Genomic DNA, 13269 nt, shown 5'->3' with positions numbered 1-13269 from the left:
TACCTACGCTGGCACTGACTGGTATTTAGGTTCTCCGCAGGTCTGACTGACCTCAGCAATTCCATATTGATCCATTCATTTATTCATCCATTCAGTAAATGTTTATTGCTGGTTTTCCAGTATGTCTATTTAACTTGAGTATTACCTTCTGTGCTGTTAGCTTATTTATGGCACGTCTAAGAATTTACAGTTCTTTATAGTGTGTATAAGAATTTTATCCCTCTAATTCAATTAGGCTGACCCTGGGAGGTGGGCATTATATACCCATTTTACAGATGTGGGAATGGAGGCTTAGAGATCTTGAATTACTTAACCAAAGTCTGATGTGGCTAATACCCAGAGCCACAGCTATCCCCTGATCTTCTGGTCCATCTTTTCAAGACTCCTGTTTGCTTCTAACTCCTGCCAGATATAAAGGGGAGAGCTTTTTCAGCTTTGGAGAAGTTCCTAAATCCTAAGAGAATATGCCCTAGAAAGGAATTGTGTGCCTAAACCCTGCTCCTGTGAAGCCACTATTGAAACAAGTGGGCCCAGGAATGGGGAGGCTGGGGTATGAGACAGTGTCAGAGGGGGATTTGAGGATGTGGGCCAGGTGGGAGGGGGAAGAAAGGGGACATTCTAGCAAGCCCACACACCTGCTGCAGGCCTGAGTGCTTCTCACCCATGCAGCATTTGGGAGAGGCCTGGCCTGGGGCCTCAGCTCTCGGGAGCTGGATCTGTCAGGAGCTGAGGACTTAACAGTGAAAGCTTGACTTGGAGATGGAGAGCAGAGAGCTGGAAGGTCAGTGACCAGAAAGCTCTAGATAGCAGAGGGAGCTAAGCAAGAGCATGAAATGAGGACTAGCATGGAGACCGAGACTTTAGCTCTGCACCAAACTCACTGAGCAGCTGAGAATGTGTTTCTATAATCTGCAAACCCAGGTATTCTTTGCGTACCAAGATACTTCTCGGTAGCATAAAAATTGGTATATAGACAGAATTCATTCTCCTTTTCCAGTTAGCCTTTCTACCTCTTTCAGGATCTCTCTCTATCCCCACATTGTCTATTTGCATGTTGTAGGATGGCCGACCTGTTCGGGTTTGCCTGGGATCTTACCGGTTTTAGCACTGAAAGTCCCAAATCCCAGGAAACCCCTCAGTTCTGGACAAACCAGGATGGTAGGTCACCCTAAAGATCTTTCCCTCCACTGACTCCTTCCTAACCTGTGGACAGGCCCATGACTCCTCTTCATTAAACAATTCTGCTTCCCCTTAAGCTCCTAGTCCACTCTCTTTCATCTATGGATTGCTAGACTTCTTCTACTTGGGGTCCATCTCGCTATGTCTCCTCACCTTCCAGACAACTCCTGAACCTTCCCTATCAAACTTTACCAGCCCTCATTCTTGATAACCACTGGGTTCTGGGATCCCATGTTCTCCCTCTAGCTGTGAAGCAGCTGCCTCTCTGTCTCAGGTCTAGGGCATGAGTGCTACCTCTGCTCTATCTCTCTGCCCATTTGCAACAGCCCTCAAGGCTCAGGTCTTGGACTGTGTCCTTACTGATTTGCACAGATGCCTACAAGAGTCAGGCAGGAAAGACAGTCCATTAGACCGACTGAGTAAGGATGGGAAGAACCAGAAACTATGGGCTCCATTTAGAGAGGTTTTTATTTTGCAGGTTTTCATGACAGTTGGCTACCCTTGGTTTAAGTGCACGACTTTTGAATTTCAGCTGCTACATGAAGTAAGGAGGAGGCTTTATCATCCAATCTGGGACTGGAATATTCCCACCCAAAGGCATAGAAGGAGATCTGGATATATCTTTGGCAAGAATTCTGAGAGTGTTTGGAAATACCCTGTTCTTGACTTGGGAGAAGAATTCTCCTCCTTACAGTGGCGTGAGAAGTCTCTCTCTTCACCTGCCTTTGCACCTCCCCCCAGCCCCCCTGGCCAGTAATCAAGTCCCTAATCACAAGGCTCTCACAGTGCAGTCAGGACCCTGATAGGGACAGGAGAGAACCAGCTAGTCAAATCCGGGGAGCTCTGTTCAATTCTCCTAGCTGATGAAGGCCTTTTCACTCATCATGGGCTCATTCATTTTTCCACTGGAATTCAGGGGCAGAGCGTGGCCCTCTAGTGAGCGACGTTGGTCAGAAACTAATGAGCAGGTAGATCACAAGAAATCACAGACGAGAACAAGGTCAACAGCTTCAATGGTTAAGCTATTTTTAGTACCCGTGTTACAAGTCTAGGAAGGACTTTGAGGAATAATTTGCCTATTCTTCTTGTCTCTAGTGGAGCTGTATGTAAATAATCTCCGATTTTCTATATTCTAATTCTTATTTCCATGAAGAGTTTGTGCCCTTTGCTTCTTTAAAAAACAACCCCCCCAAAAACTCCTTCATTCCTCTACTAGGAATTTTTTGTGTGTTTTAAAAAAACTATACAGTTGGATATAAAAGAGGTGGAAGGTATATTTTTTATCCTTGAGAAGTCTCCAATTACAGATGAGAAGATAAGGTATATATAAGATTAATAGCTCTTTTTTTTAAAAATTTTATTTATTTATTTGACAGACACAGCGAGAGCAGGAACACAAGCAGGGGGAGTGTGAGAGGGAGAAGCAGGCTTCCCGCTGAGCAGGGAGCCCGATGTGGGGCTCGACCCCAGGACCCTGGGATCATGACCTGAGCCGAAGGCAGACACTTAATGACTGAGCCACCCAGGCGCCCAAGATTAACAGCTCTTGAAAAGACTTCTTGCTGCTCCTCCTGGCCCTGCCACGTCATGGATGTCAACCTTGGGCAAGTAACTCTGATGTCTCATCTGCGACTTACTCTTTAAGTATCTCTCCTGTCATAACAGAGATCACATTACAGGGTTGTTCTGGGGTCCAGATGAAATGCATGTAAGCAGCCCAGCCCGTATACAGTATGGATTAACAAATGTTAGTGATCATTAATAACTTGAATTCTTACAGAAGTTCTGGTGATAGAAGCATTGTTACCTTTATTTTACAGGTGAAGAACACTGATACTTAGTTGCTCATGGCAACTAGTTGCTCATGGTGGATTTGGGCTTCCAGCTTGGGCTTCTGACTTCCTAGAATCAGCATTTACACACTATTAAGGTGCAGAGTAATAGTGCCAACCCCCCCCCCCCCCCCCACATAACACCAAGAGCTTCTAGAGAGTAAAATAGAAGGCTTTAGTGCTCAAGGAGGTGAATTTCACAACTGGTCTGAAAGTGAGTGATGGTTATAGATGTTGAGGTTCCATAGGTTTCGGGGTGTCTGGTGGGCGTAGGGGAGTCTCCATGAAGAAAGGAAGCTGCCAACATCAGGCACATGCCTGCCTTCCAAGATTTGTCCTTGTCACCATTTGCCTGCCTCAATTGCAGAGGACAGAAGAGGCATGAGCTTTGAGTGTGGGAGAGCTGGAGATCTCTCCTCCAGTGGCCCAAACCTCAGGCTCCCAGGGCTGTCGTGTGACCCGCACAGCCATGCGGGCTGGATTCTTCTCTGACTGCAGCCCTCCGGGGACTGCATTCACTGGGCCTGGGCCAGTTTGTCCGGCACCGAACACCAGTGGATTGCCCCGCTTAGTCCAGGTGGTTTGGGAAGAATAACAGGAATAGGAAACCCAAGCCTATCTTCCGGTACCTTGTGGTCCACTTGGCAGGCAAAACAAAGACACTTGAAACCCTTAAGAAGCCGCTCAGTCTTTTGTGATGAGATGCTGACTTTGTGGGTGCTCTCAAGTTCAGGGAAAGGAGAGTTACCGTGGACTTGTGACCAGGGCTGGAAAGTGGGAAAAGTGGAGACAGCCAGAGTGGGCTCGTCCCCTGGCCACTTTCTGTGGAGGCACGTTGGCAGCCAGTGTGGGGAGGACAGGGTCTAGCGCCACACTGAGGGGAGAGGGAGAGGGCAATTGTCCATTGCCGACAGGGTCCGGTTTTATTCTCATGCCAACCCTGTGACTGTGGGTTTAATTATCTGTGGTTTACAGATGTGGTTCAAAGACGGGTTCAATTATCTGTCCAGATGATATGCTACAGAGGCACTGCTGATGGGCTTGGTGGCCTTGAGAGGTGACTGTTTCATCACATGTAAACATTGTCCTGGATCTGCAGATTGCTCAGCTGGAGGCACTTTTCAGTGTTGTCTTTCCAAAGCTGGAATTACTTAATAGAAACAGGGCAGGAAGGTTCTGGTATGGCATTTTGCAAAGTTGTTCCCAAGGACTCTCCAAAATTGTTGTACCACTAGAGAAGCAGGATGAGAGGAATTAACAACACACACACACACACACACACACACACACACACACACACACAAATACACACACAACACAAATACACACACAAGGCAGACACACAGACGCACAGACTCTCACACACCCACAAATACACACACACACACACACGGATGCTGAAGCCCTGTAGACGCTGCAGTGCTCCCAATACATACTTTGCCAAAAATGTTGGATTAGGGCCAGAAACTACAATAACTGAAATAACTTTGGAAGAAACCCCTGGGGGCAGTGGGAAGAGCAGGGGAAGGGCATGAGAAGGGATTATCTGACCCTTCATGCTTGTTTAATGCTCACAGAGAAAGGGAGCAGACTGAAATTAATCACCCCCCTTCCACCCCAAATCTGCTCTTTTTATTGAAAAAAAACCGACTGTGGTTTGAGACACATGAATGATACATTTGGTTTTCAAAGGAAATTTTATTTTTGTATTGGAAGAAATGTAGAGGTTTTTTTTTTTTTTTAAAAAACTTATCTAGAGAGTTGCATTTCCTGAGCTGTAAAGAAAAAAAAAATTCCTTCCCTTCTTGAAACTTATCTCCTTTTCTTTCAACAATAAGTCATCTTGGGTTCTTTTTTTTTTCCATGCCTAGATCAAATGAGACCAACAACGAAGGGAAGTGATGGGACAAGCTGATCTCAATGCTCAGCCACAGGGGAAGGCGGGCCCTCTAAGAACTGAAGTGGGTGCCAAGAAGGGGATCTGGGCACAAGGGGACCCCTGTGTGCCCCAGATTAGCTGCCCTTGTAAAGATGAGGACATTGCACATAATTAAACGAGTATCTATTTACATCTTCTTTCTTTTCTAGACCCAAATTCCTCCAACTCAAAACTCAATCCCTCACAATACTTACCAGCCATGGATTTTATTTTGCTTAAGTGAGAAGGGGACGAAAGAGCCAGGGAACCCAGCCGGCTGAGCCCCAAGCTCATGCCCACAGCACCCCCATCATCGCTGTGTACAGATGCTGAGCTCCACATGCACAGGGAAGGCCTGATTTCTTTCTTCCTTTTTTAAACTTAATAAACTTTATTTTCAGAGCAGTTTTAGGTTCACAGAGAAACTGAGCAGAAAGTGAAGAGAGGGGCCCCCTGGGTGGCTCAGTCGATTAAGCATCTGCCTTCGGCTCAGGTCATGATCTCAGGGTCCTGGGATCGAGCCCCACGTCGGGCTCCCTGCTCGGCAGGAGCCTGCTTCTCCCTCTTCCACTCCCCCTGCTTGTGTTCTCTCTCTCTCTCTGTGTCAAATAAAAAAATAAATAAAATCTTAAAAAAGAAAAAGTGCAGAGAGTCCCATATTCCCTGTCCCCACACAGGCAGCCCACACAGCAGGGGTCCATTGTTATGCTGGAGGAGCCTAGAGAACACATCATTATCATGTGAAGCCCACAGTTTACAGTAGGGGCCCCTCTCAGTGTGATATACTCTATGGGTTTTGACAAATGTGTGTTGACCCTACTTCCTTTCCTGATGCAGTTCTGTGTGCATATTTATAAGGCAAAGTATAGTAACTAGAGAGTGATTCTGAGAAGATACTGGATCCTGAAGAAATGGGTCCTGACATGTGGGTGGCCAGGGACAGTTGTAAGGAGATAGAACTTGGCGGGTGTCTGGGGCTGGGGGACAGGATGGTTTCCGAGGGCCCATTCAGCTCCAAGACCCGCGCTTCTCTAACTTGGCCGTCCACTCTGAGGAACACACCTGTGAAGCCGTAACCCGTGGGGGTGCTTCTTCCCCATTCTGCCCACTCCTGCCGATGGGGCTTTAACGTAAGGATCAGTCAGGATTCATGGTGTCCGGGCTTCTATTTGTTTGATAATGTCTCAAGAGGATTGTTTGTCTCCACACTTTTCAAAGATTGATGAAATGAGTGAGGACATGGAATAAGACTTGTATGGCTTATTAAACTTAATTAACTATACATATATAATTACATATATAAAATATAATTATGTATATAATAGCCAGATATAATGTACAGTATGGCTCTGGGATTAAATTCGATTCCTCTTCACTGAGGACCTGGGGGCATGTTAGCCTAGGACGAATGTGCCCCAGTTCCGCATGTCAGGGGCAGTGAAGACATTGCTGAGTGATCTGAGCAGCCACACTGGGACTCAGGTCCTCCCATCGGTGTCCTCACAGCTGCTACCAATCCGTGGCCACTGGATGTGGAAAGCAGCTGAGGGGGTTCTGATCCCCATCAGATCTTTTGTTATACCAGTTCTTTGTCATCCACTGATCTTTCATAGCCTACGAGTCTGGAATTAAAAAAAAAAAACAAACAAAAACCCAACTCATCACCAGGGCTTTTATACCAAATGTGGAAACATTTCAGTCTCTGTATGCAGTTGTCTGGGTTGCTGCTAAAGGACAACGTCTTCCTCAGCTTCATTCCTCAGGAAGCCTCCTTCCCGCTAATGCTTACTTCTTCTTCTTTTTTTCTTTTTTTTTTTTAGAGAGGGAGCGGGGAGGGGTAAAGGAGGGGGAGAGAGAGGATCCCACGCAGACGACAGGCCCAGCACAGGGCCTGACACGGGGCTCGATCTCACGACCCTGAGATCATGACCTGCGCAGAAATCAAGAGTCAGACGCTAAACCGACTGCGCCACCCAGGCGCCCCTCCAATGCTTACGGGCTGAGAAGCCCAGGCTGGAGCCACAGCCCAGGAAAGAATGCTCTCTCCCTCAGCTATCACTCTCTGTCTCTCTCCGAGCTGTGGCACGTCCCAGAATGCCAGGGACTTTCTTTTGGTAAGAATAGCAGAAATGACAGATTGAGAGTGATTAGTACAATGGCCTCATTCTGCACAGAATAAGGGTTTTGTGGTCCTTCTTATCCTTCACTATGAAACAGCCTTCTGGCTGGAGCTGCCTGAGGTGTGCCTCTGGGACCATTTTTGCCTTTTCCCCTGTGTTCCATGGCTCCAGCTTCTCCCAGTAATTCACAGTGGCCTGCCACCTAGGGTGTGGTGCCACGTGGCACTTTTTCCTGGTAAGGCCACGACTCCTGCTTGTGTGGTCAACGGTCCAGTCCCCATGAGGCCGTCCTCTGATTGGCTTTATCACGGAGGCGTTGGCTGCTTGATGGGATGCCAGCCGGGATTTCCTGAGCGGCTCCTACTTGCCAGGACCCCTGCTGGAGGTGGGCTGCCCAGGAAGCTGGCTCTAAGCTGGAGGCTGGCATGTGGGAAGGGTGTTAGTGCTCTTGGGCTCAGCACTGGGGAAGGGGAAGGGAGGGAGGCAAGTGGGCGGAGGGAGTGGTCAGGCTGCCGTGTGGTCATGGGGGCTCAGCTCCCCCGCCGTGGGGCGGCCCATCAGAACTGTTTCAGCTTGGGACGAGGGGAGCCGGCCTTCTGTTTCCTCGCGGACCGCTCAAGGCTGCAGCTGCCTCAGGAAGAGGGTGCGGCGCTGGCGGAAGCAGATTTCTGCAGCCAAGGGCAATTTCTAGAGTCAGCTTGAGGCTGAGGGCTGGCAGCTGTGGGCCAGTAACCACTCAAGGACAATTTTGGTGACACAGCAAGGCGCCCACAGGACCATGCTAAGCCCGCTCTATGCCCTTAAGGAGCGTAATGTCTGGATGGTGGAATTAAATAAGAATGCGAGGGACCGGAGCTCTAAGGTGGCAGTAGGCAGATGGAGATCCCAGGGCCCTAGGGAGCTGTGGATGGAGGGGTCGATGGGGGAGGTAGAGGTGTCACATTTGCTTGGGGACAGTATTTGAATTGAGTCTTGGAGAACACTGCCTTGAGCAGTTTTGTCGCTATGCAGTCCAGGTAGCCCGGTTGAAATGCGTGGTGCACCAAGGGGGGCTTCCCTGACACAGCCCCCTGGGCCTCGGTCAGTCCCTGGGGCTGACGAGGGCCATCTGGTCAAGTGCCACAGCTCAGAGGCAGTTTGCTTGTTCTCGCTTTATCTCAAGAAGTTCCAGGAAATGTGGCCGAAGAGTTCAGGGCTCCAGTTATCTCCAGCCTCACTTCCTGTGGCCACTGGCCACGCCAGGGTAGCAAGAGGACAAGCTGCATCTGGTCTGGGGCCTGGACAGCTATTCTGCTCGGGGCAGGGGGCACCCGCTGACTTCCCCGCAGCGAATTCTAGCATTTCATTCCCTGCCACGTTCCTGAGGAGTAGGATTTTCTGGAATGAGGGGAGTTACTTTGTCCTGCCGAGAAAGCTGTGCAGGCATTGAGGAAGCAGATAAGATCCAGAGGGTCGGGCCGCCCACATGGGAGCAGATGCCTGCCTGGTGGCCTGACCCGACACCTGCCTGACCGTGAACCGCTCACCTGCTTCTCTGCCGGGCTACCAGGACCCTCTCCCACAGGGCTTCTGCTTCATTCCTCCCTGTGACTTACCTGTGACCAGAGTTGTGGCAACAGCATTGGATCCCATGGTCACACAAGCAGACTCTTGGTTCCTCAGATCAGCATAGCGAGACCCAGCTCCGTGGGATGGGAGACGTCTGGCGGGAATGGTGTGTGTGTGTGTGTGTGTGTGTGTGTGTGTGTGTGTGTGTGTTGTATGCTTGTGTGCATGTGTGCGTGCGTGCATCGCTGGCCAGTGGAGTCAGGGGAAGGGAGATCCTCTGGCCTCTGGCCTCTGGGGATGGGGTGGGAAGGAGAGCAGGAGGAACAGGGATGAAAGAGACAATGGCCTCGGAGAAAGGAGGCCTGATTTCCCCAGGGTCATCACTGTGCCAGCATGTCTGCGATTCGCTCAGAGGTGAACCAAATCCCAGTCCTACACCAAGATGGGATTGGGGTGCGGTGAGGGTCATCTCTCTACACTGAGCTGGCTTTTGCTACTCACACAGGGATTGAGAGATGCTATGACAGACAAGACCCCGGCTGGGAGAAAAGGAGCCTTCACTTTACACAACAGTATGAGTCTGAGACTTTGTGCATGAAGATAAACATTTGCCTTTTGGGTCAGGCGTTCATGACGTTGGAGGATCTGCTATTACCTATGAAAGTCTGAGGTGGTCTGCATTGGACCAGGCTGTCGTGTTGCCACCCTCCCCCCAAACCCACCCCAATGGGTGCTTCTTGTGGGTTCTAAGCCCGCTGTCAGCACCAGCTCATGGTGGCTGGGAGGCCAGGCGGGGACTCAGGGCTGTGTAGGGGCCACAGTGGGCCAGGGCCTGCAGGTGCCCACAGAGAATACCCCCTGGGCTGGGGTATTCAGGCATGCTTGCTCTTCCTGGATCTTCCACACTCTTTCTTCTGTGCCTTTCCAGGGCTTTCTTTCCTGTAGATGGGATTCTTAGCTCTTCCCAGAGCTGAGCCTCTTCTAGCTACCCCAACAGAATTCACATGTGTAGTGTTTATGTTCTTGGTGAACTTTCCCCTCTGTCAGCATCCTCACAAAACTCCAAAAGATGGAGATGACCCCCGCTTAGGGAGAAAATAAATGGAGGCCCTGAGGCCACACGGCTTGTCCTGAGCTAGAATTCAAGCAGTCGTGCCCCCGATCAGCTCCAGGCTGACCTGGCCTCAGGCCACAGTCCTACCCTCGGGCTTCACGGCCGTCCCCTGGGGCAGAGGTGTCAGGGCCGTCCCCTGGGGCAGGGGTGTGGACCTCGTGAAATTCTGAGTGAGGAGATACAACTGTTATTTTTGACGTTTCCTCATTTTATACTCTCAAGTGTTGTAAGTGCAGGCACTCATGGCCTCTGGATGCTTAGAAAGGGGATTATTACTTTGAAAGTTCCTCAGCCATCAGTCCCTCTGGGGAGCCCTGCCATACCCTTTCTTCCTCACTTATCTGGTAAGACCCACTTCAGCACATCCTCGCAACACACACACACACACACACACACACACACACAGCCCTCCAGGGAGCCTCCCCTGGTGCAGCCCGGGCCCCCTCTGCACATCACAGTGGTGCTCAGGCAGCATGCTTAAGTGGGCAGACACAAGGTGGCACATCGCCATTTCCCGTGCTGTTTCCTGGTGCAGGCCACTGCTCCATCTGACCTCACAAACAAGGCTTCCAGCTTCTTGAGCACAGAAAGGAAGCTGCGAAGCCGGGAAGCTGTTGTATTAGCTACTCGGTCTGCCTCTGGCACGGTCCGCTTCAGCAAACTCTCCCATGAGTATGTCTGGTTGGCAGGACCTAAAATCACACCCTGAACCTCGTTGCAAAGGGGTCTGGGAATTGCAGTGTTTCTTTGTCCAAGCTGTACCCACTCTGTTCAGCTCTAGGCAGACACATGCTCAGTCAGTCCCCGGTATCTGTATCATCACAGGAGAAAAGTAAGTCCCATCCGTATTTGACTCCATCATGCCAAGTTCCCCAGCCTAAAAAGCCACATGGAAGGGCCATCAGTGATGTTCTGAGACGCTGCAGAATATGGCTCAGACAATGAAGGTCCTTGTGCAAATCTCACATGCCTTCAGCTTCAGGCGACCTTGGTCATTAAGAAGGCAGGAACTCAGTCTCCCAGACTTTCTTTCCTTTACACCCACTCAGGGGACTCAACTATTGGGAGAACTTTAGTCATGATAGTATTTTGGTCACAATAGTCTAGGTTATGCTGCGGGATCAATAGCCCACAGCCATCAGGGGTTTAGCATTAACATGACCAGGGCTGACACCTGGTTCCTGCCACCCGTCCAACGTGGCCTGGATTTCAGAATGCCCCAGGGCCTTGGGCTGACCACGGCTCTACCTTCACACCTGCTCCCAAATGCATTCTTGGTGAGGCAGGAAAAACAGAGTGTGGCAAACCACACACTTGTTTCTGGCAAGGAAAGGACGAAAGGACTTGCTGACACTCATGTTTCACTAACCAAAGCGAGTCCCCCAGCTCGCCTAGAGTCAAGGGGGCAGAACTGTAGTCATCCCTGTGCTGAAGGGACCAGAGAACCAAAGTGCGGTGAACAGCACTGATTACCTCTGCTGGGAGGTGGAAGGGAGAGCCATGCCCCCTACACCGTTCCCCCTGCACCATGCCCCTTCCACCGTCCTGGTTTCCTGTCACTCCAGCTGGGGCCACTCAACATTCCCCCATTACCATTTTCCTTCAGGCCCTGACAAGTACAGCTTTAAAGATATGATACCATTTTTACTTGAAAATGGCCTGTGAAAAACCAGGCACAGTCCCCAGAGGCAAAATTCTCCTCATGCTTTTCCTCAAATACATCTGTGGTTCTCAGTCTGTCATGACTCTGTGGGCTGGGAATGCGCATGTTTACTTTTGTATAGAAGCCCCGCTTATCTTTCTTGAATTAGGGAGAGAAGGTGATTGGCACAGGAGGCGTGACCCAGATGGTTTCTCGGGTTCAGCCCAGGTTTGCGCTGACCACCTTCTCCCCAGCTGGAAGCCATCTGCTCTCCAGAGTCCCTACTTCGCCTGTGCCCCCTACCCCCCCCATCCTGGCCCGGTCCCTCATTGCATGATCAACCTTTGTATAAATGCCTCACTTCCCCCACTAGCTCTCTGAGAGCCAGAACTTGATTTGATCCATCTAGAATTGTCCCTGCTACACAGATGGCATTTACTAAGTATTTTTGAGTAGGTCAAAGAATGAATCTCTGTCTTTACCTTAGGGCCTTTCCCGAAGGAGTATCTCAGTTTGTCCATCCATCCATCTCAGGATGGATGGTTGGATGGATGGATGGTTGGATGGTTGGATGGATGGATGGTTGGATGGATGGATGGATGGATGGATGGATGGATGGATGGATGGTTGGATGGTTGGATGGATGGATGGATGGATGGATGGTTGGATGGTTGGATGGATGGATGGATGGATGGTTGGATGGTTGGATGGATGGATGGTTGGATGGGCAAATGAAAGAATAAAGGATTGAATACATATAGAGTCAGTTAACCTCTCCTAGGGAAAAGAAGCAAGCCTCGTCTCCCCAGGTAGCTCTGCTGATTCTGACCACCCAATGCAGAAATACAGGCTCTTGGAACAGAGGGGACAGATGGAAGTGGGGTGACACAAGGCAACTTCTCGCCGCTCTGCCAGCTGAGGCCCAGGCCCTGCCGTGGCCAGCCGTGCCCCACCTGTACCTGTACAACTAGACTTTGGTCATGATTTAATTCTAAGGCACCAGGGGCAAAATTTGCCGGCGCAGGCGTGTAGGGTGTTGCTCTTCTTACCTGATGGTTTCTGGGGCCCAAACTGAGTAGTGTGGGGGAAGGAGCCATGGGACAGTGGAGTCTCTAGGGATTCTTACCTATGAAACCGCCCTGCTGGGTCCCCGCTTTCTACACTAAATGTGTTCCAGGCAGAGGCAGGATCGACTCCCAGGCCCCCAAAGCCCGTAAGAGGTCAGGAGGTTGAGGTAGCAAGAGCTGGAGGGACAGCCCCAGAGAAAGTGTCCCTCCGTGGTTCCCTCACCCGTTGAGAGGAGCCTCAAACACCACTTCCTCTTCCTTAGGAGATGGGAAAATTGCCAACACACATTCCCGTGCCTTGCAGATCTCTCCGGGCTGGAGTCTTGAAGGGGGAGGGAAGAGAGGCAGGGGCATGTAGGGCAGGAAGGTGTGCATGTGTCCAGGTGGTGGTGGTGTGAGGGCACCCAACGGACACCCCTTTCTTCTACACTAAAACGACAGCAACTTCCCCTCTCTGCTCTCTCCTTCATCTCAAAGAATGGCATAGAGCTGAGAAACGGTCCCTCTGCTAGACTTAGCACTCAGCTTAGGGGACGTCAGACCTTTTTGCCTTGATCTTCCCTTGCCCCTTCATTTCATGACAAAGAGAACCCTGTGGGTGCAGAAGCAAGCCCAGAGGTTTGGGGACCCTCTCCACTCCAGAGTGGTAGGAAGTGGTGGGTTCCATGAGGTCAGCCCGGAGAGCTCCTTGGCCTGGAGGCATCAGGCCCATGGGATGCTGTGTATGGATGCTGGCTGTAGGCAGCCCGATCCTCCAAAGATGTCACCAAGAGCCCCAAGTAAGAACCCAGCCTCCTTTCCTTGGCCCCCCTCAGCCTCCTTCGGAATGATGCTCTGTGGCCAAGCAGG

The sequence above is a fragment of the Callorhinus ursinus genome, unplaced genomic scaffold (assembly GCF_003265705.2).
Source record: "Callorhinus ursinus isolate GAN/ISIS: 27379988/994484 unplaced genomic scaffold, GSC_fseal_2.0 scaffold10, whole genome shotgun sequence".
NCBI lineage: Eukaryota > Metazoa > Chordata > Mammalia > Carnivora > Otariidae > Callorhinus > Callorhinus ursinus.
Note: the sequence above shows the minus strand (reverse complement) of the source record.